Source organism: Acinonyx jubatus, chromosome F2, assembly GCF_027475565.1.
Source record: "Acinonyx jubatus isolate Ajub_Pintada_27869175 chromosome F2, VMU_Ajub_asm_v1.0, whole genome shotgun sequence".
In the NCBI taxonomy this organism is placed as follows: Eukaryota; Metazoa; Chordata; class Mammalia; order Carnivora; family Felidae; genus Acinonyx; species Acinonyx jubatus.
The window spans coordinates 31,945,020-31,969,421 of NC_069394.1; the positions used below are offsets into that span (position 1 = coordinate 31,945,020).

The 24,402-nt window shown below is 37.3% G+C and overlaps 2 long non-coding RNA genes across 3 annotated transcripts in view; one reads left to right on the forward strand and one right to left on the reverse strand.

Moving 5' to 3' along the window:
- The window catches only part of LOC113600615 (uncharacterized), a 61,952-nt gene that overhangs the window by 19,443 nt on the left and 18,107 nt on the right, over nt 1-24,402 (reverse strand). The window lies entirely within an intron of this gene.
- Nucleotides 6,538-24,402, forward strand: part of LOC128312797 (uncharacterized) — a 47,598-nt gene continuing 29,733 nt past the window's right edge. For both annotated transcript variants that reach the window (XR_008292541.1, XR_008292542.1), the window contains exon 1: nt 6,538-6,879. This is a non-coding gene — a long non-coding RNA (uncharacterized LOC128312797). The remainder of the gene's footprint in view (nt 6,880-24,402) is intronic.

Below are 24,402 nucleotides of genomic sequence, written 5' to 3' on the forward strand. Positions count from 1 at the left end.
AGGGAGACCCAGAATCCGAAGCAGGCTCCAGGCTCTGAGCTGTCAGCACAGAGCTCGAGGGGTGCTGGAACCCACCAACTGTGAGATCATGACCTGAGCTGAGGTTCGGCACTTAACCCAGTCCAGGTGCACCCAAGCGCCCCATCAAAAGGCTTCTTATGTATAGAAACTAATAGAAAATATATGGAGAAAATAAAAAGAGTTTCATGTATTCAAGCAAAAAACCTATAAAATTCAGAGCGGCAAACTTGGAAACACAGACAGAAAGTGTTGAAGTCTCCCTTCACTTTACAAGCCTTACTCGGTTACATCAAACTTTAAAAATGGACACAGTCTGAGCTCTCTTAGAAAGTTCTGAGCCTTGTGAAAATCAGAAATCACAACTGTAAATGCAAATTATGTAAATTGAGAAGTGCAATTTAGAATTTTATGAGAAGCCTTAATGGATGGATTATCTTGTTGACAGAGGTCGAGTACATGTTAAAAGTAGGAAGATACGGAAGAGAAGGTTAAAAATCTCACTCCAGTGACCACATGAGTTCTGTATACAAAGAATACCATTATAGATTAGCCAGCTGGAGCATGGGTTGTGTTTAAATTCGAAACTACATGATCTGATTAATTTTATGACAATGACTGGTTTTTCTCCTTATATTTGAGAAGGCAGAATGAAACGCTTTCATGAAGTATCCTAAAATTTAAATATAAAAATGTCCCTTGTCATTCAGGAATGTAACCTTAACCATAATGTCTACGAAACTAACAAAATATTTAAAAATGTTTATTACGGGCTGTGTAAATGTTACTTCTTATCCTATAAGTCACATAATACGTATACTGGAAGAAAATAAGGAATCATACCTACAAATTCCATTTCCAGCTTTGTGCTAAGAAATTAGTCTCTTTGTATCTTAAGTGAATATGTATTTAAGATAGCATGTGACTGGCACTCTCATATTGCTATACAGAATAAAGTTTCCTTATTAGAAATTTTGGCTAAGATCTAAAAATTCACCTCTGAGAGGCCTGAGGCAAACACAACATAAATATAAATTCCTTCCATGGACCCTGCGCAAAAGTTGCTAGATTGATCACACATTTGCCAATTTCTTTACCTTTGCTTTTTGTGCCCTACTCCTCTCTTTCTGATTTAAATCTCATCTTACAAAAGTACATCATTTATTGATTCTTTCAGTGAGATTCTGTGAGGAGTATGAGCTCTCAGCAACTAAAATGTCTATATTTCAACTTATCTCTTGAATGAGGGTTTTGTTTCCTTTTCAGAGTGCTTCCAGGTTTGTTTTTTTTTATGAATTATCTTCTTTATTTTTATTTCTGTACTCAGTTGATGCAACCTTATTTTAGTCTTTCTTAAATAGTCCTAGTATCCCAACTTCTTGCTAATTCTGCATAGGGTGTCTTCCATAACTTTTCTAAAAAAAAAAAAAAGATACTTATGGAGGATTAACCGATGAGCACATTGTCAAGAGATCAATAATTTCTCATTTTTTAAAAGATATGAACCATTGGTTAAACTTACGAAGCTTTGATCTGGAAGTAAAAGAAAACTCAGCTCACCAGGATTATACAATGAGGTGACTTATCTCACATAACAATTTCAGAGTTAGTGTGATGCCAAGGCAGTTAATTTAATGATTTAACGAGGTCCTCAGGGGCCTGGGTTCTTTCTGTCTTTCTGTGGGAATGTACCTAGTCTCTTGGCTCTGTCTTCAACCTGGCTTCCCTTACTACTGAAAGATGAATGTAGTGGCTCTACGTCAAATGCAGACACAAGAAGATCCAAGAGGGCGAAGAGAGAATTTTTCTGGTATGTCTTTAAAAGTGAGGAAACTTTTCCCTGGAATCCCACAACAGACTTTCCCTTATATTTCTCAGGCCATGGTTGTGTTCATGCTCAACACTTAACCAATAAATGGTGGGGGCACCTGCGTGGCTCAGTGGGTTAAGCATCTGACTTCGGTGTAGGTCATGATCTCACAGTTTGTGATTTCGAGCCCCATGTTGGGCTCAGGCTGACAGCTTAGAGCCTGGAGCCTGCTTCAGATGCTATTGTCTCCCTCTCTCTGTTCCCCTCTGTTCCCTTCTTCCACACTCATGCTCTCTCTCTCTCTCTCTCAAAAATGAATAAACATTTAAGAATAATAAATGGTGAAGTGTAATGGAATTACTATGGTTGGATAATCAGGGTTTATAACTGAATTTGGATTTGGTTATTTCCCAGGTTTGGTTAGTGAGAACAGAGAAAATAACATTATATAAGCACTCAGTGTCATAGTCTCATATTTGATTTTAACTTCTCTTTTCTTTTTCCTTCATTCTTTTCTTTGCTTGTTCCTTTATTCCATCTTTCATAGTGGAAATTGGGTTGTAAAACAGATGAATTGATTTGTTTTGAAAGATTGATTTCTAAAACAGATTAACAGACAGGAAACTTTTCTGATTCGAGGCAGACTTTATATCCTGATGGGACACAATGATGCTTGGTTTACAGTCTAATGTGACAGAGAGTTTTTTGTTTTTGATTTTGTTTTTGTTTTTGTTTTTTATCCCTGGGTTTTGCCAGAGCATTAGAAAGCTAAATACTTGGTTACCAAAAATCTCCCCATAAACAAGAGACCTGAGCCCGATGGCTTCCCAGGGGACTTCTACCAGGCATTTGAAGAGAGTTAATACCTATTCTTCTTAAACTATTCCCAAAAAACAGAAATGGAAAGAAAGCTTCCAAACTCATTCTATGAAGACAGCATTACCTTGATTCCAAAACCAGACAAAGACCCCACTAAAAAGAAGAACTACAGACCAATTTCCCTGATGAACATGGATGCAAAAATTCTCAACAAGATACTAGCAAATCATATTCAGTAGTACATTAAAAGAATTATTCACCATGATCAAGTGGGATTTATTCCTGGGCTGCAGGGCTGGTTCAATATTTGTAAATCAATCAGTGAATAAAAGAAAGGATAAGAACTGTATGATTCTCTCAATAGATTCAGGAAAAAGCACTTGACAAAATACAGTATCCTTCCTAGATAAAAACCCTCAAGAAAGTAGGGATAGAAGGAACATACTTCAATATCATAAAGGCCATATGTGAAAGGCCCAGAGCTAATATCATCCTCAATGGGAAAAAACTGAGAGCTTTCCCCCTAAGGTCAGGAACATGACAGGTATGTCCACTCTCACTACAGTTGTTCAACATAGTACTGGAAGTCCTAGCCTCAGCAATCAGGCAACAAAAAGAAATAAAAGGCATATCAATCAACAAAGAAGGAGTCAAACTTTCACCCTTTGCAGATGACATGATACTCTACATGAAAAACTCAAATGATTCCACCCAAAAACAAAAAACAAAAAACTGCTATAACTGATACATTAATTCAGCAAAGTTGTAGGATATAAAATCAATGTACAGAAATCCATTGCATTTCTATACACCAAAATAAAGCAGCAGAAAGAGAAATCAAGGAATTGATTCCATTTTACAACTCCACCAAAAACCATAAGATACCTAGGAATGCACCCAAAGGGGTAAAAAATATATGTATACTGAAAACTGTAGAAAGCTTATGAAAGAAACTGAAGAAGATACAAAGAAAAAGAAAAATATTCCATTCTCATGGATTGGAAGAATATTGTTAAAATGTTTATACTACACAAAGCAATCTACACATTAAATGTAATCCCTACTAAAATAACACCAGCATTTTTCACAGAGCTAGAACAAACTATCCTAAAATTTGTGGCAACCAGAAGAGACCCTGAATAGCCAAAGTAATGTTGAAAAAGAAAAGCAAGCCTGGAGGCATCACAATTCTGGACTTCAAGCTGTTTTACAAAGCTGTAATCATCTAGACACTATGGTACTGGCACAAAAACAGACATATAGATCAGTGGAACAGAATATAGAACCCAGAAATAGACCCACAAATGTATGGCCAACCAATCTTCAACAAAGCAGCAAAGAGTATCCAATGGAAAAAAGACAGTCTCTTCAGCAAATGGCGCTGGGAAAACTGGACAGTGATATGCAGAAAAATGAAACTGGACCACTTTCTTACACCATACACAAAAAATAAATTTGGAATGGATGAAAGACCTAAATGTGAGATAGAAAACCATCAAAATCCTAGAGGAGAGGGGTTCATGGGTGGCTGAGTCAGTTAAGTGTCTGACTTCAGCTCAGATCATGAACTCATGGTTCATGAATTTGATCCCCGTGTCGGGCTCTATGCTGACAGCTCAGAGCCTGAAGCCTGCTTCGTATTCTGTGTCCCCTTCTCTCTCTGCCTCTCCCCGCTCATACTCGGTCCCTCTCTCTCTCAAAAACAAACATTGAAAAAAAAATCCTAGAGGAGAAAACAGACAGCAACCTCTTTGACCTTGGCCACAGCAATTTTTTACTAGACATGCCTCTGGAGGCAAGTGTAATAAAAGCAAAAATGAGCTATTGGGACCTCAGGAAGATTAAAAGTTTCTTCACAGTTAAGGAAACAATCAACAAAACTAAAAGGCAACTGACAAAATGGGAGAAGATATTTACAAATGACATAACAGATGAAGGGTTGGTATCCAAAATCTATAAAGAACTTATCAAACTCAACACCCAAAACACAAATAATCCAGTGAAGAAATGGGCACAAGACAATAGATACTTTTCCAAAGAAGACATCCAGATGGCTAACAGACACATGAAAAGATGCTCAACATCACTCATCATCAGGGAAATACAAATCAAAACCCCAGTGAGATACTACCTCACACCTGTCAGAATGGCTAACATTAACAACTCAAGAAACAGTAGATGTTGGCAAGTATGAAGAGAAAGGGGAATACTTTTGCACTGCTGGTGGGTATGTAAACTGGTGCAGCCACTCTGGAAAATAGTATGGAGGTTCCTCAAAAAATTAAAAATGAAACTATCCTATGACCCAGAAATTGCACTACTAGGTATTTATCCAAAGGATATGAAAATGCTGATTCGAAGGGTCACATGCACCCCCAATGTTTATAGCAATGCTATCAACAATAGCCAAATTATGGAAAGAACCCAAATGTCCACTGACTGATGAATGGATAAAGAAGATGTGGTATGTATACACAATGGAATATTACTTGGCGATCAAAAAGAATGAAATCTTTCCATTTGCAACAATGTGGATGGAACTAGAATGTATTATGCTAAGCAAAATAAGTCAGAGAAAGACAAAATCATATGATTTCACTCATATGTGGAATTTAAGAAACAAAACAGATGAACATAGGGGAAGGGAAGGAAAAATAAGACAAAACAAAGAGGGAGGCAAACCATGAGAGACAGACAACAAACTGAGGGTTGCTGGAGGGGAGGTGGGTGGGGAGTTGGGCTAAATGGTTGATGGGCATTAAGAAAGGCACTTGCTGGGATGAGCACTGGGTGTTATATGTAAGTGATGAAGCACTGGGTTTTATTCCTGAAACCAATATTATACTCTATGCTAACCTGAAATTAAACAAATTAATTCAAAACATTTTAAAAAGTCATTGCCACACACACACACACACACACACACACACACACAAACACACACAAGCTATATGCTTGGAATACATTTTTCAAGTCCCTGACAACTAATACTTTCACTAGGCTGGGATTTGTTACTGTGGTCTCAGTTTCTAGGAAGGGCCTCTACACATGATATCCACATGAAATCTACGGTTGCATTTTTTGGAGGAAACATTATTAAAAATGTCCACTACATTTCTATGTGTTTCCTGTATTACATTTAACAAATATCGATATAGCAATTTTTGTGTGTCAGGCGCTATTCTATTTCACTGATATTAGTTCATTAGTCTTCTTAATAACCCTATGAGTTTGTTATAATTATTACCTCCATTTTCACATGAAGAACAAACACGAGGGATGTTGAGTAAGTTGTAGAAGTCACACAGCCAGTAAATGACAGAATTTGAAACCCTGCATGAGAAGTTGTTTTTAGGACCTCATTTCTGAAAACATGGCACCCCCTAAAAAATTTAGACGTCTTGATATGGAGAAGGTTAAATACATAACTGACTGTGTCTCCTCTCCTCTGTCTTCATGAATGAGGAAGTTGAGTGCTTAATTTTCTATTCAGCTATAGTTGTATAGATGTTCACGAGTTTTACTGGTCTTTATTTTTGTGTTTTAAATATTGATGTTATTAGATGGTTCATATTATTTCTATTTTACTGAAAGTCCTTATAAAAGTGACCTTAAGTTCTCAATGAAGTAGGTAGAGAATGTACACATAATTTCTAAAATAAGACAGATTGCCATATGTTAGGGTACATAGAACACAGAAATGTATAATTATCTACACAATACATTTGAGTGTTGAGATTTTATTCCTTTAGTCTTTACTTTTTAGAGTTCTGTATTTTACATCCAGAGAAGAAAGTCCCATGCCATTGTTCCATGAAACAAAAACAAACTAGCGAACTTTATTATTCAGTGTTTATTACTGACTTGAAAAATATTTCTCCTGGCAAAGGGCCTTGGAATCTAAATAATGGAACGCTAGCATACAAGACCAATGACCTTGAGGAGAAAACTGGGATTTTTGTACAATAGAATCTTTTAGGAATTTTTGAGCCTTCCAACTTGCAAATCAAGCACTTTAGGAGCACGATAAACTATTTCATCTTGTGAACATATTTTATTTCCAAAGCATTCAAAGAACACATCCTGCTGAATGAGTCTTCCAGTTTGGCTTCTGCACTCTGAGGAAAGCATCTACTCACATCTCTATAAACCAAATGTGATCCTGAAAAAGGAACTCCTTTCTGCCGACTCCCAGAGGAAAGTTTACATCTGGCTTGAGCCCGGGGAAAGATGTGAGTGACAATCTTCTAAATCTTTAAACGTGGTTTTCTCTTGGTTATAGAATAATGCATGAGAAAAAAAAAATAACAAAACAAACTCGCAATGTGTTGTGAAAGATAATGATGAGAGAAGAGGATGTTCTTGCCTTATCTCTGAAAAGGTAAGATTCATGTCTAAATTGAGGCCATTGCCATGGGTTTGGGTTTCCCACAGCACTCAATAAGTATATGTTACTAAAAAGCTAATTAATTCCCAGTCTTCCTTCTGTCTTGGCAGACCCTTTTTTCTTAGTTCTTGTTGAACAGTTGGGTCTCTGTGAGTGTCACTGACCTTCACACTCAATTGGTTACTTGGAACTTGGATCCAATGCCAGGGTTTCCTTGCCTTTGCAACTTGGGAAACAAACGCTCTGAAAAATAACCCAACGCAATTCAATTCACCATGATCAGACTTGTGATTGTTTTTGGACATATGGACAGAGATTAACTAAAGGAGGGAAACTATAAGAAATGGGCTCAGCTCCATGTTAGGTGAATTAAGGACAGCAAAAAAAAAAAAAAAATTAGTATGGTAATCAGTCTGTACCCAATTTGGAGAGACAAGCCCAAGAAGCAGTAAAAACAAGATGATGAATTATATAATTAAATTATAAATTGTGTGTCATATAAATTGAAGAAAAGGAGATAGATAAACCAGTGAGGAATGGAAGAGACAGTAAAGTCTTTAAAAGACAATAAATTCATTTCAAGAATGAAAATAGTTGACATTTGTTAATGTTTTACAGTTCCAAATGTCCTGTCCCAAGATGTCACAATTCTGTGAAGTAGATTGGGTGGGCACTATTCCTTTTCATAGAGGCTAATTTTGGGGGTTTTTTAAGATTGTCTAAATCTTTCTTTTATTTTTTTGTGATTTTTATTTATTTTTATTTTTTAATATAATTTATTGTCAAATTGGTGTACATATCATACCCAGTGCTCATTCCAACAAGTGTCATTCTCAATGCCCATCACCCACTTTCCCCTCTCTCCCACCCCCCATCAACCCTCAGTTTGTTCTCTGTGTTTAAGAGTCTCTTATGATTTGCCTCCCTCCCTTTCTCTTTGTACTTTTTTTTTTCCCTTTCCCTTCCCCAATGGTCATCTGTTAAGTTTCTCAAGATCCACATATGAGTGAAAACATAATATCTGTCCCTCTCTGACTGATTTATTTCATAGAGGCTAATTTACTATAGATCACCCACTTATTAATTACCTGGGTCTTGTATATTTTACTCCATTTCTCCTGGATTTTCCACAATTCTCAGTTGAATGCGTTAAATATATTAACCATTTGGAAGTGACAAATAAAAGGAGAAACTTTGTTTTCTCAAGAATCTATCACTTTCCATCAACCTAAACTAAGAAATAGAATAGTTTGGGACACCTGGGTGGCTCAGTTGGTTCAGCATCTGACTCTTAATTTTGGCTCAGGTCATGAGCTCATGGTTCATGAGATTGAGCCCTGAGTTAGGCTCTGTGCTGACAGCATGAAGCCTACTTGGGATTCTCTCTCTCCCTCTCTTTCTGCCTTTCCCCCACTCACATTCCCTCTCTCTCTCTCCCACCCTTCCTCTGTCTCTCTCTCTCTCTCAAAATAAATAAATAAACACTAAAAAAAAGAAATAGATTAGCTCACTCTTCAGTTAATATCTTTATTTAATAACTTAGTCTATATCATAACAAAAAAATCGGGTGTCTGGGTAGCATAGTCGGTTAAGCGTCGAACTCTTGACTTCAGCTCAGGTCATGATCTCATGGTTCATGGGATTGAGCCCTATGTTGGGTTCTGCACTGACAGTGCAGAGGCTGCTTGGGATTCTCTTTCTTTCTCTCTGCCCCTCCCCTACTCATGCTCTTTCTCTCTCTCTCTCAAAATAAATAAACATTTTATATATATATATATATATATATATATATATATATATATGTAATCTATATTACTTTATTGTATTATTCCACTTATTCTACATATATCAAAATTATTTGCATAGCTAAACCTTGATACAGTTTGATGTCAAAACATAAAGAATAAATCTTTGGTTGAAACTTTCTCTGGAACCCATAACTTAGATTAATGTAGGAAAGAAGTAAGGCTCTTCTCTACCAACAAGCTGGTTCTCCATGTTCTCCCCCTTCTCTCCCAAGAAGTTCCTGGACACTATTCTATATTGTAAGATATGCAGTAGCCTACACTGTAATACATACTTATACTATACATTTACTGGTATAAGTATGGGGCTTCCAAATAATTTTATATATAAGAAAAGAATAATCCTAGAAATGAACTTCTTGTAAGAAGTAAGAATCCCTGTAAGGATTTTTCTTTGTTTGGGATGCCCAAGCTGCTTACTTCTCCCTTCATCTCCCTGCCTCTTATATATCACTTACCACTCAATTTAGACATCTTACTCCTATGTCAAGAACATTTCTTGAATCCTTGCCCTTACAGGATTCTCTTTGTTGCCACGTGTGCCTCGTTATGCACTTTATCATTGTGCTTACCTCATTGAAATTCATATTTCCTTTTATATGGCTGACTCTATATTCCATCCTCCCAGACAAATTTTTAAGCTTTGGGATTTGCCTTATTTGTCTCTGTGCTGAGTTCATTTTTGACACCTAGTAGAAAGATTTTTGCAGCCTGTCAGCTAAAATTTTATTGAAAATTATCATATCAGTTCCCAGTGGAAATTAGAAAAAAATTAGATCACTGGAAAGAGAGGTCTTCGGATCATAATTGTAAGGTCCCTAACTCTCTCTTCTTTCAGAGAAATGCTCCCCCCCTCCTTTATTCCATCTCCCATCTCTTTCATGGTTGAATAATTTAAAATGTCACTGTTGATAAAATGAAGTGATTGTAAGTTTCTGGTTAGCTGGTCAGCTTCTCAATTTGTCAAAATTCTTTAACATTTATCTGGAAAATTTTGTAAATATGTTAATAAAAATGCATTGTCAGTATCCAGAGTAACGGGGATATATATAGTTATATTGCCAATCCTAATATCTCTGCAGAGATACTCTATTTTAGTTGAAAAGCAACTACTGACAATGCATTGTAAGATGACAAAAAAATGCTGGCATTTTACATTTACACATTTAAAAATTAGTTAAAAGGGTAAAAGTTATTAATGTGAGTAATCAAAAAACCCCTATATATAACCAAAATATTCATTTGGAATAAATATATACCTAAGATAATTTTTTTAATGTAAGTTGGATGGAGTGGGAGATTCAAAATACAAATTATCCACATTAGCTTATCTATAAACTATAAGGCTCTATAAACTGTGAGTTTTTGATTAATTGTAAGGTGATCAATTTCAATGTCAGTTGTATTTTCATCACTATCACCCCATACTTCAATATTTAGGCTGATAAATTACTCTTTAATAATTATATACTAGAAAAAATATTTTCTCCACTGATTAGGCTAAAGGATTAAAATTGTTACATCAAATCATATTTATAAGGTACTGTATGTGTGTTTCCACTTCACTTGAGTTTTTGACATCAGATATTAAGCCTAAAAGTCATTTGATTCACTACTAAAGTGATCCTAGCCTCACTCTTGGTTCTTGAGGATTGAGATATTGGAGATGAAGACATCATCAAAACCTTTGTAAAATCTATAGTTCCTTTAGGAAGTACTGTTCAAATGATAAAAGTCTTGAAGCACTCTTCAGAATATTTAGCTTATGTACAGTAGACTGGGATAGCTTTCTCTCTCTAGATAGCAACATTGCTTATTCTCTGTTATGACTTTTCCTCAATGATTGGAAAGAACTTCTACAAATAAAGGTAGTAATGTTCTAAGCAGTATCCTTCTGTAAAACACACCCTACTCTACCATCCCAGATGATAATGCAATAATGCTGTCCTCTCAGTTATTATTCCCACTTGGCCTTTTCCTGTCCATCTGTCCCTCCTCCTATCCTCGCCCATACACATTCAAGAATCCAAACTTTTGCCCAATCTCTATTCTCTACTTAAAATGCCTAGTTCCCTTTTTCTCTAAGGATGCAAGATTTTATGCCTCCTTCAAAATTTATCTCAAATATAACACTGTACAAAAACCAATTTCTCCGGGTAGAATGTTTCAGGCTTTCCTGTCAGTTTGGATAAGCTCGATTATGCTACACTAACAAATAATGCTGAAATCTTAGTAGCTCATCACAGGAATTTGTCATCATGCCACATGTCCATCATGGGTCACCTGGGTTCTCTGCCCTATGTTGTCATTCTCCACACTCCACAAACCATTAGGTAGAACAGAGGTTGGCAAACTTGTGACCCAGACTTAACTTGTCATCTGTTTTTGTATGGCCAATCAGCTAAGAATGCTTTTTTAAAAAATTAAGTGGTTGGTATAAAAATGAATAAATATGCAGCAGAGACTATACATTCCCTCAAAGTCTAAAATATTTACCATTTGGTCATTTACAGACAAAGGGAAAGAATATGGAAAAGTTTGGGTAGGCTTTTAAAGCTTCTACCTAAAAGAGATGCCGCTTTTGCTCACATTTTCTTGGTAGGCCACATGGCTCAACCTGATATAAGGGGTTGGGGAAAGTATAATCTTTCTGGCAGGGGAACAAGATATTAGTAAATAAAAACACAGTTTACTCTAGTTTCCAATGACTTTTATTAATCATTTATATTTATTTTTTCTGACAATTTTCTTTGTCTTTGGATTAGCTGTTCAATAGGATCCACAGAGTTTCCATAAACTCTTTATAATATTTTTTTAAATAATGCTAATTATGCTGACTGACATTTACTAGTGTATATCTACCTTATCTTCTAGATTGTGAGCCCTTCTTGGTAGCCTTGGCATTTGGTCTATTGCCTAGCACATAATAGATCCCCAAAACATGTTTATCAAATGAACCACCACTTATTATCATACCCTTTCTTACTGAATGAAGAAGAAGAAAGACGATGTCAAGAACTTGACAAGAAGAACTGGAAATGTCAAGTTTTCTAAGATTTAGAGGGCATGCAGTCCCAGACTTGAGGTTAAAATAACAATTTGGCTAATGGAGCACTACATTATCAGCCAAAATGGGGAGTTGTTTTCAGTGGTTCAGAATAGGTTTGTAGTCTGAGAAGCCTAGGTTTGAAGCCTATTCTATCATTTACTAATTTTGTGACAGCAATAGCTAATGTTTACTGTTAAAGATAAATTATCCTATTCAAACCATGAAATGACCCCTTGAAATCTAGACACTGAGACTCCAAGAAGTAAACAGTATTCCCCAAATCTCACATGTCCCACCTGTCTACTGGACTCCAAAACTCAACCACTTGGTTATACCGAGCTTGGGAATATCATTTAAGCTCTTTAAAAACTCAATCTAGGGGCGCCTGGGTGGCGCAGTCGGTTAAGCGTCCGACTTCAGCCAGGTCACGATCTCGCGGTCCGTGAGTTCGAGCCCCGCGTCGGGCTCTGGGCTGATGGCTCGGAGCCTGGAGCCTGTTTCTGATTCTGTGTCTCCCTCTCTCTCTGCCCCTCCTCCGTTCATGCTCTGTCTCTCTCTGTCCCAAAAATAAATAAACGTTGAAAAAAAAAATTTTTTTTTTAAATAAAAACTCAATCTAGGGGTGCCTGGGTGGCTCAGTCGGTTAAGCGGCCGACTTCGGCTCAAGTCATGATCTCGCAGTCCGTGAGTTCCAGCCCCGCGACCGGCTCTGTGCTGACAGTTCAGAGCCTGGAGCCTATTTCGGATTCTGTGTCTCCCTCTCTCTGACCCTCCCCCATTCATGCTCTGTCTCTCTATGTCTCAAAAATAAACATTAAAAAAATAATAAAAAAAAAACTCAATCTACTTCTCCATAAAATGAAGAAAATGAGATCAATCTACTCCTCATGGCTATCATTAGTATTTAATGAGAAACCACTTGGAAACTGCTAGCATTGATGAAGAAGTGACTACCAACTATTCTGAAAGTAAGAGTCAATGGAGGTGACTCTACTTCACCTATCGCCTCATGGCTTATGTCCAAATTATTTTGAATTGTCTGTATGGATCTTACTTGGAGCTTGGCTGCCTTTCTTCATACCCTTTCTCATTGTCTAAACTTGCAATAAACCGTAGGCTATATGGTGCCATAGTTAAATCAAAATTTATTTCAATGGAAAATGTTGAGGAACACAGGGAGGATATGTGAATACTAAATATGTCTGCCACAGTACTTACAGGTAGATGTCCCAGGGGTCATGCCTAAAGCATTCTGCTAAGAGAGAACGAAGACTAAACTGATTTCTAAGTAATAACAGTATATTTGCTATAGGTTCTAGGGATATCCTATATGAGCTTGATCATAGTAGTACCAGTGCTAGTTACAATTTAATGAAGTCTTAACCATCTACTAAACAACAAGGTTTATACAGAGTATCTTATGAAATCCCTTTGCAAAAATTCTGTAAATGTACTCAATATGACAGAATTAAAGATAAGGAAATCGGGGCTTAGAGAGGTGTATGTGGAACTGAAATAGAGGAGAAGAAAATTTAGAATTAGGAGTTGAAAATTTTAAAAGGCGGAGACACGATATATGAAAACGGGGAATAAACACTGATGACAATCTTACCAATATCTAGGAAAGAATCAAGTCTTATACCAAAATCTAGAAAAAGGTGTAAGTCCCGTACTTTCATTAAAAAAATTCAAAACCGAAGTTTTATTCTTTTGTGCCTTCATTTTGCTTGCTTTAGCCCTAATGACTTACAGTCTTACAGTAAACGGGGACTTTTTAACGACAGGCTTCACTTCAGTGGAGCTCCAGTCAAACATGTTCAAGCCTTTTTTTATAGACCACCTGCCAAAGGCAAAGCCTAAATCCACTTTGATTCCCTGGGATACAGAAGATATTATGTTAATCTTCTTAATGAGTGTAAAGAAAATCTTTTAAGATCAATTTTTACTCAGCAAGATATAATTTCATCCTTTTTCCTTTCTGTGTTTTAGTTACCAGAGCTGTATGGCTTATACAGAATAAATCACTTACTAGACCTCTATTGAAAAGTCCTAAATTTTTCTGAACCCCCAAAAGAAGAGCACAATGCAATGTATCATGAAATGTACCTTTTTAAAATTTTGACGTTTTACTATTAGCTTTGATTCTCAACAATCAAATAGTTCTCAGTAAAATTTTAGAATGGGTTAAGATGATCCACTTAATCACCTGCCAAAATCTACACCTTCTAATACCATCACATTGGGGGTAGGATTTCAACATATGAATTTTGGGTGGACATGGACAGTTCATGACATCTATTTTTCCACGCCACAGGAAATTTCTCAGATTGTTTAATGTTCTACCTCGCCCAGAAGCAGGTTCTCACTCTAGGCTCCCATCCACAGTGTTCTGTGCCCACTTACCCACCTCCATCTTGGGGTCCTGTTGTTCATGAGTAGCATGTTGTATGGGGTCCACAGTTGAGGACAATTTGGCCCTGGATCTCTCCCAGTCTCTCCATGATCCCTCTGATGGAAGACCCTTTATTTTCTTCCTGCTTTTAGGTCTCCATTCCCTTCAAGGTTTTGTTTTGTTTTGTTTCATTTTTCCCTCTAATTAAATATCTTTTTACTTCACTCTTTGCCCATCTGTAGTTTCATTCAGTTTTTGAGAGGAAAATTTTATCTCTGTAAATTTGCATTTAATCTATCATTTACTTAGGCTCAAATTTTGAATTTTTGTTTCATTGCTATGTAGGATGAGAAAGGGAGAAATGGTCTTGGGGAAACCATCAAGTCAATGTAGAAAAACAGGGAAAAAGCATAGATAACATACAGAGCAGTTGTTCATGGTATAACCTTGTGACATTTTCAGGATCTGCAATATGATTCATAGTCCAAATATTTAATTGAAGACTAAATAAATTAATACCACAGGGTTTTATATTTGTAGAAGAAGAAAATTAAGTGGGAGATGGGTAGTTCACTCAACGTACATATGTTTATTGAGTGCCTATGGTGATTTAGGCACTGTATGAAAAGCTGTGAATGGGGGAACCTAGGTGGCTCAGTCAGTTCAGAGTCTGACTCTTGATTTTGGCTCAGGTCATGATCTCACAATTGGTGACATTGAGCCCTGCATTAGGCTCTGCACTGACAGCAGAGCCTGCTTGGGATTCTCTGTCCCCCCATCCACCCGCTCTGTTCTTCTCCTACTCATTCTTAATCTCTCTCTCTCATAAACAAGCAAGCAAACAAACAAACAAATATTTTTTTTAAAAAGCTGTGGATAACATGACAACCAGAATCAGCTACATAATTTGCAGGGCCCAGTGCAAAATACGTGGACTTTTTGTTTGAAAATTATTGGTAATTTCAGTACAGTGACAGTGCAGCATTAAACCAAACTCGGGATCTTTCTAAGTGTAGGATTCGGTGTTACTGCACAGTTTGCATACCTAAGAAGCCAGCCTTGATAGCAATCAAGAAAGATTGAAGTCTTCATGGGGAAGATTACTGAGCATCTTAGAATGTGAAACATGCACAGACATAGGATGGAAAGTTCTCTCCCCCTGGTTGAGTGGATTAGAGTCTTCTCAGAAGAGAGTGACATTGCAGCTCAAATACAAAGAATAATTGTAATTCAAAGGAGATAGCAATGAGTTTGATAAATCAAAATATGTTAATATCACTAGGTGGCACATGGCAAAGGAGAAGGGGAATAAGGGAGGATAGTTTGGGAGATTTTATCTTTATCCTAAGAAGATAAAAGGAAGCATTGAAAGGTTTAATTAGAACTATCTTGATCAGATTTCCCTCTTAAAAGTAACTTAAATTACAGGATAAAGAGGAATGAGTTGGTGAATTTAAGGGGAGGCATTGAGTGAATGTGGTAAGAAAAGTTGAGGTTTTATCACAATAGCCAGGGAAGCTTGGACTAAGGCAATGGCAGTCAAGAGAAGGAGAAAGTGAATTTTGTGTGATATTTGAGAAATAAATTAACAGGACAGTGGAGGTAAGGAGAAGGAGTTATCAAATGGTTACTGCTGTCTAATTTTGCTATATTAAATTTTGCTTTACAGTTTTATCTATTACCTTTATCCATGTGGACCCTCTTCTAAGAGACACTCTCAAAGTAGTATGCACACTAGCATACCACCTATCATGTAGGTTCTCAGTAAATATTTTTCACTAAGATAATTAATGAGCCAAAACTCATTCTCTTTCCCTTGCCTCCACTTCTAAATAAACAAAACATGTGTTCAGAAAAGATTTATTTATTAGACCATGTGAACCTTAATATTTAAAATTGCAAACTACAAATAGCCAGAAGCAAATGATCATTTGCTTTAACCAAGAAGAGGCATCATGTCAAGTGCTAGTAATAGAAAGACTAATGGCAAAAGCTATCATAAAAATATCTTGCATTTCTAGAATGCTTTGGAGGTTTCAACAAAATAATTTTATACATATGATCTGATGTGAAGGACACGTGGTGCCTATCCTAAAAGATAACACAATGTAGGAGAGCAGTTAAGTCTTATACATAGATAACTATGATATAAGGTGCATTGGCTAAGTGTTACAATAGATGCAACTTTGTACCAAAGTACAAAGAGTAACTTCTCTTGATACTAAGACATAGTCTATGGTTTCTTGGGTTTGGAGAGCCTTGGCATGGGGGAAGTTGTAGTAGTTTGAAAAAATAAGACCGCAATATTTTGGAGCTCCTCCCATCAAGAGATGGAGTAGATGTTCCCATGCTCAAAATCTGAGCTTGCTTTGTAACCTTGGCAGAAGTGATATTGCACTAGTTTTGAAGTGTTGGCCTCAAGAGACCTTGCAGCTCTCACCTTCCTCTTCTTGGAAAACCACTTTGAAATTATTACGGGTGGTCTAGACTAATGCAGGTAAAAGGACTAAATGGTTTTGAATTTGCGAAACAGGCCTTCTTAGACCTTCCAGCATAGCTGACCCACTAGCTGAATGCAGAAGTATGTCTGAGTCTTGGGAAAAAAACAGTGTAGAAACCAGCCAGTCAACCCACAAAGTTGTGAGCAATACTATATCGTTGTACCTTAAAGTCCGTGGTTGGCCAACTACGCATTGCAGGTCAACTCTGACTTGCAGCCTGCTTTTGCATGGTGAGCAAGTTAAGCATGAGTTTATATCTCAAAAAGTCTGGGGAAAAATACAAAAAATGAGAGCATTTTTTTTTTAATTTTTAATGTTTATTTATTTTTGAGAGAGAGAGAGGGAGGCAGACAGACAGACAGAGGAGGGGCAGAATCTGAAGCAGGCTCCAGGCTCTGAGCTGTCAGCACAGAGCCTGACATGGGGCTTGAACTCATGAACTGTGAGATCATGATCTGAGCTGAAGTCAGAGCCTCAACCACTGACCCACCCAGGTGCCCCCATGGGAGAGCATTTATATTGAGTGCTGTATAGTATGTCGCATTCAGTTCTAAATTCTTGCATTTATTAACTCATTAGATGGGTTTTTTTTAATGTTTATTTTTGAGAGAGAGAGAGATAGAGTATAAGTAGAGGAGGGGTAGAGAGAGAGGGAGAGACAGAATCTGAAGCAGGCTCCAGGCTCTGAGCCATCAGCAGAGAGCCCAATGCGGGGTTTGAACCCACGAACTGAGAGATCATGACCTGAGCCGAAGTCAGACACTTAACCAACTGAGCCACCCAGGCACCCCTAATTGTTTTTTTAATGTTTATTTATTCTTGAGAGAGAGAGAGAGACAGAGCCTGAGCAGGAGAGGGACAGAGAAAGAGGGGGACACAGAATCAGAAGCAGACTCCAGGCTCTGAGTAGTCAGCATGGATCCTGACACGGGGCTCGAACCACAGACCGTGATATCATGCCCTTATCCAAAGTCAGATGCTTTAACTGACTGAGCCACCCAGGTGCTCCTAATTCATTCAACCTTTACAATAATTCTGTGATTATAACACAACTAATCATCTCATGAGGAAACAGATACTAAATAGGTTAAATAAGTAGTCAAAGATTTCACAGCTAATGAATAGTATGTCTAGAATTCAAACTCAAGAAACTTATCTCTGGGCTTTTAACCCATTTGAAAAATTACCCAACAGTTTGTGAGCAGTATAGGAGTGCCAAAAGGGAGATAGAGACATGGAGACAATACCTTCTGGTGATTTCCCAAGAAGGACATTGTTTCAGAGAAGCAAGCAAAGCCTTTGCCAGAGAAAGAGGCCATGTTTTTTTACTATTGAGGGAACGTGAACTCTGTACCCTGATTAGCCAAAAGAAAAATTCCATTCTTTTAATAATAGATCTGTATTACAAAAAAGATGTGTTCAGCCATTATTGTACTTTTGGATTTTGTCAATAAAATTTTGGTGGGAACATGTTTTTTTCTCTTGTCACCTAGGAGTCTACATATTATCTCTGATTTTGTCTTTCTTTTGGTTCTCCAAGTCAAATGTATTTATTCTCTGGCTTTTCACAGAAAAAGTATGCTGACCTCTGCTCTCAGTCATTAAATTTTGGGTTATTTTATTGTGCAATAGTAGGTAATTGATATAGAAATATATAAAGAAAAATATGCAGGGGCGCCTGGGCAGCTCAGTCGGTTAGACATCCCACTTCGGCTTCGGTCATGATCTCATGGTTTGCGAGTTTGAGCCCTGTGTCAGGCTCTGTGCTGACAGCTCGGAGCCTGGAGCCTGCTTCGGATTCTGTGTTTCTCTCTCTCTCTCTCCCCTCTCACACTGTACCTCTCTTTCTCTTAAAAAAATAAACATTAAAAAATTTTTTAAAGAAAAACATGCAAATATAAGTAAAGGAGGGTGATCATCCTTTTTTATAATACATATAGATGAAGTTTCCTTACCTTCCAGTGTCTGTGCTATCAACAAATATGCAAAATTTATTGTGCAATAAATATACAATATTCAGCTGCAAAATGACTCTAGAACACAGCAACAGATAGATCTACATCACGGAAAATGCAATTGCAATCACTTTGTGATTGTTAATGATGGTCCAGGAATGAAGAACCAAAGACACAGAATAAAATCCTGGGGCCTTGGATTTAGGAAACTTTGAATGTGTCCTTTGAAAGGAGGGAATCCCTTCTGTGGAATTTAAGTTAAATCAATTTGAAAGTTAGAGCTCATAAGGACCTGCCTTGACATTTTTCCTTTCTTGTTGCAAAAGTAGATGCGCTAAACAAACTGAGACTGCAAAAAAGCATTTCAAAGAATAATTAAGCTTGGAAGAAGATAAAAACTTATTTAAAAAAATTATTTTTGAAGTTTAATTATTTTGAGAGAGAGAGGGAGAGACGTATGCCTGAATAGGAGAGGGGCAGAAGAGAGGGAGAGAAAGAACCCCAAGCCGACTCCATGCTGTCAGCACAGAGCTGGATGTGAGGCTCGATCCCACGAACCGTGAGATCATGACCTGAACCGGATCAAGAGTGGGACCCTTAACTCACTGAGCCACCCAGGCACCCCGAAAACTTATTTCTTAATTCCTTTAGCAGCACACACTTTACACATAAAATTATCTATTTGCTAATGTTAATGACCTCTAGTTGACACAGCAGTTCAAGCCCTTTTCTATAGCTGAAAACAAGTACTGATAAAAGGAGGGTGAATATATGTACTACTTTGCCTGGGATAGTTCTAGTTTGTAGCTATTTTCCCAGGGTAATTATTTAAAAAAAAATTTTTTAAGCTTATTTATTTCAAGAGAGACAGAGAGAATGAGCGGGGGAGGGCAGAGAGAGAGAGAGAGAGAGAGAATCCTAACCAGGCTCCACACTGTCAGTGAGCAGCCCAGGGCCAGATTCAAACTCACAAACACTGAGATCATGACCTGAGCTGAAACCAAGAGTTGAAAGCTTAAGCAACTGAACCATCCAGGCACCCCCACCCCCACGGTAATTATTAATGGCACCCTCTTGTAATATCAAAAGTGTCCTCATCTGGATGATAAATTTTATGGTCAGCCTAGCTGAGGGAAACTTTAGATACTATTTAGCACCAAATCTGTTTTTGTGGATAAGAATACCGATTAAAAAAAGTTGAGTGTCTTGAAATCGTTATAATCTTAAAATAGTTAAATTATCAATTCAGGAAACTACATTTAAAAGAAGAACTACTACTTATCCACATAATGGAGACATACTCTTCAAGAGTCTTTGCCAGTTATCTTTTAGGACCATGGCTATCTTATGCCTGGAATTAGTATTTTAAAATGCAAATTGTGCTTAATGAATCTAATCAAAGAAGGTGTTATTTCAGTGTGCATAAATCCATTAGATGAGTGGGATAAAACTGCAGTCACTTTATCAGTTATAGTGATTTAATGGAATAATTCCCATTAATATGTCAATATATAAAATGTAGCCTAAAACTTCTCAATTTGCTATTTTCAGGTTTTAGCGGATAATTTTTGAAATCCTCTGAAGATATTTCAATCAAGGAAACTGTCTTACAATCTTGTCATGCTAAATTTTGATGAGGGGATTTTCATGAATACATTGCCTATTTTAAATAGTGATTGGGGAGTGCCTGTGTGGCTCAGTTGGTTGAGTGTCTGACTTTGGCTCAGGTCATGATCTTCCAGTTCATGGGTTTGAGCCCTGCGTCGGGCTCTATGCTGATAGCTCAGAGCCTGGAGCCTGCTTCAGACTCTGTCTCTCTCCCTCTCTCTGCCACTCCCCCGTGCCTGCTCTGTCTCCATCTCTCTCAGAAATAAACATTTTTTTTTTTTTAAGGAACCTCTGTGGCAGTTGGTAGAGGCCAGGAAAAGACCAATTCTCTGAAAGGCCACCGAGTTATTTTTTTTTCTCTCATTTTTAGGAGTTGCTGTTGAAGGGAATGATTCCATGATTTATTCCTTTCTATAGGTGTTTGTCGACATTAGTTGTATCTCAGAAGTCTGACTTGCAATTTTATGGCCAATTTAAAAAGCAGATATCTACTAGAAGAAGGCTTTTGTTTTAGATTATTTCCTTGTACTTGTGGGTAATAGGCGTTAATTTCACCAATGACTTCTTGCCAATTATGAAGGCAGTTGAAAGTTCTCTGTTGCCTTGAGGGTACTCCATCTCACAAAAGAAGTTTTCAGTAGGTAATGAACCAACCCTGTTATTATCAGAGACTACATTGTGTCTCTTGCAAGACTGACAGTTGGGAGCATCTTCAAAATGAGCTTCAACTCTGCCATTCACTGTCACCTCCAAGCTCAGCAGGTCATTCTTTGAAGGACACTGAATTGGACTCACAGATGTCCCTGGACAAAGTTTTTGTTTTCCTGCCTTACTAAAATGCTGAACAGAAGGAAACATTTCCCTGTGTCTCTGTGAGACGTGGCCGCCTGGGTAGCTCAGTGGATTGAGCCTTGAACTTCAGCTCAGGTCATGATCTCACAGTTCGTGAGTTCAGGTTCCACATCCGCTCACATCTGGGCTGTCAGCCCAGAGCAGGCTTCAGGTCCTCTGTCCCATTCTTTCTGCCCCTCCCCCACTTGTGCTCTCTCTCAAAAAAATAAATAAATAAATGAATGAATGAATAAATAAATAAATAAAACATTAAAAAAATTTGGAGACATTTACATTTCTTCAACTGAACTTGATTTAGTGCATTGGAGATGCCACTCAGCTGTGTGTGTCACTTTGAGAAGTGTCATTGTTGCTGGCCATTCTTAATTCTTGATACACATTTGAATGCTAGCTAAAATAGTCATAATTGAATGATGGATGGTTATTTATGAATTTACTGGTATGTCACCCTTTTATTTATTTATTTTACCATTTCCAGTAGTAGGGGAAAATAAAAAATATTTTACCTTTTCAAAATTTCTGTTAGGGTAGATACAATATATTCTTTAAAGGTCAAGAATTTTTAATATGTAAATGGGCTTTGGGTCAACTTCTTGATGCTATTGAGTGTGTCCTATAAAAACAGAAGTTATTTGATATTTTAAATTATATATACCTTTTCAAAAATGTTATATATACATATATGTACATATATGTATATGTGTATCTATATATGTATATGCATCTATATATGTATGTATATATACATACATATGTATATGCATATATATGTATATGTGTTTATGTGTATATGTGTGTGTATAAATTTTGAATATGAGGGCCTTATCTGTCTTATATTCCTGAATATTAACAGGTCCAGACAGTAAAGAAGGGAGTGGGACACATTTCTCTCTCCTACTGCTTCTCTGTAGGTAGAGTACCTGCAAAGTGTTATCCAAAAGCCTAGATGGATTTTTAGTACTTGTTGGGTTTAAATGAATCTGGTGATTTAGTGTGTAAGGTTCATACAGAGTTTGAATTGCAGATGTTGATAATTGATACAGAACAGTGGGTATCATACTTCATGATGGTACTGTGTATCTGAAATATCAAAACCATTCCAGTATTGGGTTTGGGAGGAAGGAAATTCATTGCCTCTGAGACCCAAGATAAATAGAGCTGCTATCCTTTATCAGATGTTAATCAAACCAAATACCTCTTCTGTATTATGGGATCAGATGATGTACTGAATGGTGTTTCTGCTCCTACTAGAAGTTAGAGGTAGTTATGTATGTTCTAATCCGATGGTTGTTTTTGTCTTGGACCATGAGGCTTAAAGTTCTCCATGGAGTTACAATTTATCTTCCTTCTGGGAAGAAAAATTTGGAGACTCAACCACACCTAATGGGGGTTCTTGGGCATGAATCGCTAGATAATTAAATCATTTCTTTTACCCTTCCTTCCAGAGATCTCTAAATAATTCATTCATCCATCCATTCATTAATTCTCCTATCAAGTACTGTTTAGGACTGATAAAAAAGATTGGGATTAAAGGAACATTTTTTATCACAAAAATAAACTTGAACTTTTGATAAAAACAAACAAAAAAATATACATAGTTTTCTCAGAAGTTAGGCTAAGTGTGACACGTATTCCTTTAATTGTGTCAAGCAAAGGATATAGGCCCGCGGGATGTAATGTCAAGTACAGAGATCACTTTTAAACACTTTCCTTCTTCTTCCGCACGACCCCAAGTGCAAACTTCAAGTGTAGTTCCTATGCCGTTAAAACAGTAGAAAAATGTGGATTTTCATACTAGATCAAGTGCACCAAGGTGTCCCGCAACCTTGGTTTAGTCATCTCTGGATGAATTGCAGGGTTTCTGAAACCTTAGATTGCCTGCAAAAGCCTGACTATCTGCCTGTGATTATCAATATGTCCACTTCTCTGAAGAAAACTTTGTATCAGTTTATCAAAGGATTCTGTTACTCAAAAATAGTCATAAACACTGACACATATTAATTCATATCAATCAGGTAGGATATACTTATGGAATGTATTAATTTGATGATCAAATTCAGTTTAATATATTTGTTGTATTATTGTTAGTGCCCTTCGTCTTGCCGCAAGTTCAGAGTGCCCTCTACACAGGAAACTTCAGGGTGATGAGCAACCCAAGTCTCACTTTTTGGGTGGTGCTGACCACTCATTCTTGGATGACTAATTACTACAAAGATTCCTCCACGTGACTTCATGGAGTCACCACAAGAACAGAAGTTACCCTTCCCATGGAATCACCCCCAATTTCCCAAAGTTCAGATTTTCTTAACTGTGACATTTGTTAGTGAAATGAAAGTTGAGACTGCATATCTGGCAACCATCTGTGATTAGCTAATTGAATTGTTCCAAGGTACTTCATGCCATCTTCAGAAGGGTTTTCAGCTTGGATGACTGTGCCTTGCCGACACAGGCATACCGCAGAGATATTGTGGGTTCCGTTCCAGGCCCCCATGATAAAACAAGTATCACAATAAAATGAGTCAAATGGATTGTTTGGTTTCCCAGCACATATAAAAGTTAGGTTTGCAGTATACTGCAGCATATTAATTGTACGATACCGTTCTGTCATAAAAAGAACAATGTAGATACCTTAATTTAAAAATACTTCAGTGTTAAAAATTCTAACCATCATCTGAGCTTTCGGTGAGTCATAATCTCTTTGCTAGTGGAGGGTCTTGCCTCCACGTGGATGGCTGCTGACTGACCCAAGTGATGGTTGCTGAAGCTGGGGTGGCTGTGGCAATTTAAATCCTAACATAAAACAACAGTGAAGTTTACCTCATTAATTGACTCTTCTTTTCATGAATGTTTCTCTATAGAATATGATGCTTTAAAAAAATTTTTTTTAATCTTTATGTATTTTTGAGTGAGAGAGATAAAGAGAGAGAGTGCATGAACGCTCGTGTGCGTGAGCAGGAGAGGAGCGGAGAGAGACAAAGACACAGAATGTGAAGCAGGATCCAGGCTCTGAGTTGTCAGCACAGAGCCTGACGTGGACCTCGAACTCACAAACTGCGAGATCATGACCTGAGCCAAATTCAGACGCTCAACTGACTGAGCCACCCGGCACCCATAGTATTTTATGGACAGTAGAACTTCTTTCAAAATTGGTATCTATCCTCTCAAAGTCTACTGCTGCTTTACAACCAAGATTATGTAACATTCTA